Genomic DNA, 6,373 nt, shown 5'->3' with positions numbered 1-6,373 from the left:
GGGTGGAGGTTGCTGCCCTTACAGCTTTCCCATGGAAAGGGGGGGCTTCAGCAAACCGGGACCTACGCAATCCGTTGTAAAGGATGGTGTCGAAACAGGTGAATGGAAGAGGGACGGGGGGAGGTGCGTCACCACCAAAGCGTAGACTACGGGGACCGTCACACAGCTACTCCTGTATCTCCTTCCCCGCAACACCACTGACGAGGGACAACCCCTCCTTCAGCCCCAGGGTAGCGTGATCGGCTGGAAACCACAACTGCAGAGCAGGGCAGGAAGGAGGGAGGAGCAGGGCTCTGGAGCAGGTTGCTGTAAGCTCTGGCCATCTCTGGATTCCCTCTGCTGCATGCAGAACTGCTCTTCCTTCTGCATCACGGGTGGAAAGCGTCGCAAGGGCCATCACGAGGCCATTGCCTCCCCTGGCTTTAATCGCAGGAGCGAGGAGACTCTACTCAAGTAGATCAGTGTCCTCATCTGGAAAGCGGGATGGCATCACCCACCTACCTCACACGAGGGTTGTGAAGCTAAATTAATTAATGTTTGTAAAACACTTTGAGATCCTCAGCTGGGAAGGTGCTAGAGAAGGCAAAATACGGTGATTAGCACCCAGGTACCACAGCAACGTGTGTCACAGCAATGCGACTCTGCATTCAGTCAGCGGGTCCTACCCACACACAGACACATGCTTTGTGGGACCAGCGCCGGCTCGGGCACAGGACGGCTGCACACACTCAGGTACTTACAGACACAGGGAAAAGCCTCACAAAGGGCACTCATGGAGCTCCTCTGACAACTTTTAGATCTTCCGCTTTATAATTCAGGACCTCTTTTAGATACAGAGCTAAGGCTTTAGCATGGCTTTAGGAGAGAATTAATTCGCTTCCCCTTGCAACAGAATTTACCAATCAAGGGCTGTTAAAATCCTCAAAAGGTTCAGACCAGATGGAGATACCATCGGGACTATGTCTAACTGATTTCTCCTTCTCTACAGCAAATACCATTGAATCATGCAGAGCTCCATCCACTGTAGGGAGTAACGAAGACCTTTCCTTACTGTAGACAAAAAACTGCTCTGTGATTCATACTTATTAAACTTTAATGAATTCATTACAGTGAATATTTCAGACTTACTTGAAAAGAACAACCTGGAGATGTTCTGCACCTGTATCTCCATGCTGGAATTAGAGTTACTCATCAGTGAGTTTTCCCAGGCTCCTCTCTCCCACAGAAAGCTGCAGAGGAGAGCGCAGCCCCAGCGCTCCTGCTGTCCTGGGGACAAACCTGGACCAGGGGCAGTTCTAGGACACCTGGGACAACTTCTGTGCCATCCTCGTGGCCAGGCACCAACCACCAATCTGAATTTTCCACTCTATGTGACTTCAGCCAGTGAAGTCCCATAAAGGTGGAGCATGGGTTTGAGCTCATTTCTGCTCTCCCTCTTCCATCCCTTTTACCGCTGTCCTGCTCTCGGTTGCCTCGCTGGATGGCAGGTCACTGTGAGGGCACTGTGACCAACCTCTCTGGGCTGGAGGGCAAACTCCAGTCCTGAACCCATACGCGAGTGCAGACCTTCTCCTGGAGGCCACCAGCCTCCAGTGCCTTGGCCACATCTCCCAGCAGAGCCTGGTGAGGAATTCCAGATCCTGGGGGAAGGTTAGGATCAGGCACAGGTCCCTTATGTGGCTTGGGTTGGGAAACACATCTTCTTCTGTCTCAGAAGGGGAGGGGACTGGATCTTCAACTGACCCAGAGGACCAGGAATTACTTCAAAGGCAAATAGACTTTGTGCCACCACAATTACTGACTGATGTTCTACAACACACAAGGGCTGTGAATCTAAAGCTGCTCCTAAGGGACATACAGGAATTGTTTCCAGCTTTGGAAGACCTTAAAACCACACTGCTTTAGTGACACAGCCCAATGTCCTCTGCATCCCGTGGCTGCAGAGCAGCAGTCAGCCTCGTGATGCACCCAGTCTGCCATGCTGAGCTGGGCTGAGCTTCGTGGACTCTACACCACTTTTTGGAGGGTGAACTAATGAATTTTAATGATGATACAGAAATGCTAAAAGAAATCCCCTGGATTATGCACTTGGACAGCTGAAGAAGCAGAGAAAGGACGGGCTGGCTGAAGTCCACTGACATTGATGGAGTAACACTGCAAAGAACGTACTCCATAGTCTGTCTTCTCCAAAAGAGAAAAAGGCAGACTCCCCTGGCCAGATCACTAGCAAACCCCATTCAGTTCTTTCCCAAAATAGCCTTTTTTTGGTTCAAACTCCTGAAAAATGCCTATCCTTGCTTGAAACACACCCATGCACACACTGCCACTTCCCTCAGTAAAGTGGCTCAATCCCATACTCTCAAAGTTGTTTGTGTGGCCCTGCTCGAGGATCTGGGCTGCTGGCGTTAACGTCTGCGCTGGATGAACGTCAGCAGCTCCTGGCTGGGGCTGCCTGAATAAGCACCTAAAGGTTTGCATATTTATCGTATTTATCAAATGGCCTCCATGGCCTGAATGATCGAACTGCAGCTCTTGATGGCATGCATAATCACCGTGTGTTTGTGGGCATGCAAATATAAACATTTATGCTCTGGAATATATTTTCCTGTGAAACTGTGATCCAGCACTTTGCAATAGCTTGAGGTGCCCCAAGAATGGATTTTTTGGACATAGGCACATTCTTGGCAAGGTGGAACACAGGAATCGGAGGGGAAAGGAGGGAGATGCACCCAATCTGCACATCTTCAAATCCTGAGAAAGAGCAATTCTGGGGAAAGGTATGACAGGCTGCTGTTGTTCTATCCTGCACTGAAATGGTTTGGTCCCTCATCAGAACTCGGGGCTGTAGTGCAAAACTGTCTCCTTTTGTTTTTTTATATGCAAAGCTGTAACTCCACTGCAATTCAACAGAAATAAACGAGCAAAGCTCTTTTCCAATGCCATTTCGGGCTGCTTGGCAAACTGAATTCAAAGCACAGAGGAGAAGAATCGATGGATAAGTAATGATTTCTAGACAGAGCTGTTGCGCTGCCTTTCCAAGGTGTAAGACAGCAGCTGCACAGCAATGGCCAGACCTGGAGCTCCTTCTGCTGGCTCACGCGTAATTCTGCACTGTAGCAGAACACCAAGGCTGCAGCTGCACAGCACCATCGGTCGGCAGGGAGGGGGTGGCGGAAATCTGCTCGAATGAGCAAAAGAAAACTCCTGGGTTTATAATTTGGCTAGACAGAACTGGCAAAGAGATGCTGCGCTGTCAGTTGAAATCACGGCCTTTTTTAGTACCAGGCAACGTCACTCGGTATCTTTCGGTTTCCTCAGCTCAGAAGAAAACAATTAAAAAGATCTAAATCTGTCTCTTTTTTTTCTCTTCTAGCTCTTTTTTCCAAAGTGTCTCTTCTACCTGGGGTTACAACAGGACTTCAGTAGCACCTGAAGATTTAGGAGCGTGCTGTGACCTCCCCGGTGATCCCACGGCCACGTGCACACAGACCCATTACAGCACAGGACAGCGACACGAACACTGCGCCCTGCCAGTGTCAGTACAACACACACAGAACACATGCAGATTTGCCTATAGGTAACCATGGACACTTCCCTTACAACCTGTTTATTCCATCAGCCTTTAAGATTTTAGCTTATACTTTGCTCAGGAGCTATTTCACAGGCTAGCTTTACCTAGCTGTCTAGATATCATGCTGTTCATTACATAGAGTTGAGTGGGAGACAATAAAATATCCCCACCTGCTTTCTCCGTGGCCAAGTGGAGGCTGCTGATGGGGAAGGGAGCAGCTGCACCAAGGAACCTCTTCTCTCTGATCTCAACAACAGCTGAGCCAGCACGGATCCTTCAGGAGCCATGCTCAAAAATCCCAAATCAATCCCAAAAATCCCCTGAATATTGTAACCCATACACAATGTGGGGCAGCCAGAAACATACCTCAACAACACTAATTGTTGTATGGTTAATTACTCCTGCAAGTTTAAGTTAAAGAAATAAGAAGTGGTAGTGGCTGAACAGGTACAGCCCTTTGCCTTTCTTCAGCACATTTCAACAGAGGATCTCAAAGCACCTCACCACTGTTTACTCGGTTGCTGTTACGTCTAGACTTGCCAAACTACGCTGTGGCTGATGGTGGTTCTGTTCCCTGATTGCAGACCTTGCTTTTACAGCAAGAGGTGTGGATGGCAGCTGTGAGCAGGAAGATCTGCCTCCAAATACAGACCTGAGCAGCCGGGAACTTCATCAGTTCACACCTCCATGCTAAACTACCCAGTGAGGAGCAGCTGAGGGAACTGGGGGGATCAGCCTAGAGAAGAGGAGGTGAGGGGAGACCTTTTTCCCTCTACAGCTCCCTGAAAGGAGAGGTAGTGAGGCGGGTATTGGTCTCTTCTCCCCAGTAACAAGCAATGGGATAAGAGGAAATGGGCTCAAGTTGTGCCAGGGGAGGGTTAGACTGGATACGGGGGAAAATTTCTTTACTGAAAGAGTGGTCAAGCACTAGAAGGGTCTGCCCAGGGCAGCGGTGGAGTCACCATCCCTGGAGGGGTTCAAAAACTGTGTGGATGTGGCACTTGGGGACATGTTTAGTGGGCATGGTGGGGTTGGGGTGATGGTTGGACTTGATGATCTCAGAGGGCTTTTCCAACCTTAACGATTCTGTGATTCTATGACTCAAATCTTGTCCTACTCGCCCAACTCAAGAGGAATTTAAGCGGTGCATTAGCCACGGCTCTTTACACAGCCAGAAGTTTTACTCAACAGCCTGGCAGAGGTAGATGTTACCAGGGAGCCTTAGCTCCTTGTCTAACCACTACCCCAACTGCTCTGTTTTGAAGGAAGAAGGAGGAAAAAGCGTTGACTGCAGCAGAGCAGTGCAGCAGAGGAGAACAGTAACCTGGTGTCCTGGCTGCTCCACAGCCAACCACAGCATCCACAAGTACTGAGGTAACTTCACCTTCCTGAGTCTATTTTCCAATCTGTTACTGCAACCTGGTGTCATTAGACAAGACATTAAGATAATGATTCCACATGTGATAAGCAAAAGCTACGTGAGGCAAGATGGAATAAATGATACTGGGGCTTTATCAATCAAAGCTAGGTGAAAACCAATTTATCCATTCGTGTATTTATATAGCCTCCCTGGCCTCCAGCATTCTGTACACTGACAGCAAAGATCACTCCATTTGATAGGAACAGATCAGTTGATCCATCACTGCCCTCAAATGCAGCCTCTTCTGGGCAGCAGCACTGCCCCTTACTTAAAATACTTCACCAGACGGGAAGCGCAGGAGAATTTCAGTTGCGATCTCAACAGGACACTGATGTCAACATCTTGGCTCTTCAAATGAGGGCGAATGGAAAACCCAAGAGGCCCATTTCACATCTCAACAGTGGCTCTCCTGGAGAATTTGCTCAGATGCACGTGCCTGTTGCCGAGTCACCGGTACCATCCTTAGAGGTCTCTCAGCCAAGAATTTATTCATGGTTTTCCTTAGCTTGTGCAGCTGACCAAAACTCAGATAAAACCACTGATTCCAGCTGGGTTACTAACACCTTGAGTGAGAACCATCTCTCTGTACTGTCATACCAGCGAGGTCTGAATGAGACCCTTGTGGACCCAAAGCAAGAAGTACTTGAGCAAGCTGCTGATGGGCACTGCATAACCCCTGAGTTTCGGAGGTTTTGGGTAGGGGCTGTATTTTACAAGCAATAGGATAAGCTCTGTGATTTCTCTGTGGGGAAATACCACCGAGAACATGATTAGCTCCGTTCTTTCACCTACACTGTGGGAAGTGACCCCGATTATCTGAAAAATGCAAATGTCTTTGTTTTAAAGCCTTACTTTATGTGTTGTACAGGCTCTTTGAATCCCCCTGAGGCTATGCCTAGGATAGGGAAACTTCAGGGCCACATCAATCTTGTTAGCAATGAAGATGCAATCAAATAGGCTTAAACCCTCAGGAGAACCACAGGAGGCCCTGCAGACCCTGTCACCTGGTGAGACCTGTCCTGGGCAGCTGGACAAAGGACGGTGACACATGGTCATCTCGTTCTGCTACACAGACTTGCTGGGGGAGAGCTTGAAGTGCAGAAGTTTGAGAAGTCAGAGAAAAGCTGCTGGGTGTTTGGGTCAGGGTTTTCATGACACAGTTTGCCGAGAGCTCAAGTGATCAGAAAGGAAGAAATCAGTAGGAAAATGCAGTGAGTCAGAGGGTGTTTTACTGCAGGCCAGAGCAGTTCATGCTGGCTGATGCTTTAACCCCTGCTGGGTTTGCATGGCTGAGTGTCTATGACAGCACATCCTTCTCAGCTCAGGGCTGAGGGTGATGGTGACTAAGCATTTGCTTCCCTCCTCCCCCAAGTCCCAGACCA

The 6,373-nt window shown here is 48.9% G+C and overlaps 1 protein-coding gene across 1 annotated transcript in view; it reads right to left on the bottom strand.

Annotated features, from left to right (window-relative positions):
* Positions 1 to 6,373, bottom strand: part of ARHGEF9 (Cdc42 guanine nucleotide exchange factor (GEF) 9) — a 55,515-nt gene that overhangs the window by 1,056 nt on the left and 48,086 nt on the right. The gene's annotated exons all lie outside the window — the stretch shown is intronic.

This window comes from Mesitornis unicolor, unplaced genomic scaffold, assembly GCF_000695765.1.
Source record: "Mesitornis unicolor isolate BGI_N332 unplaced genomic scaffold, ASM69576v1 scaffold17215, whole genome shotgun sequence".
Lineage (NCBI taxonomy): Eukaryota > Metazoa > Chordata > Aves > Mesitornithiformes > Mesitornithidae > Mesitornis > Mesitornis unicolor.
This window is presented reverse-complemented; position numbering and strand designations above follow the sequence as displayed.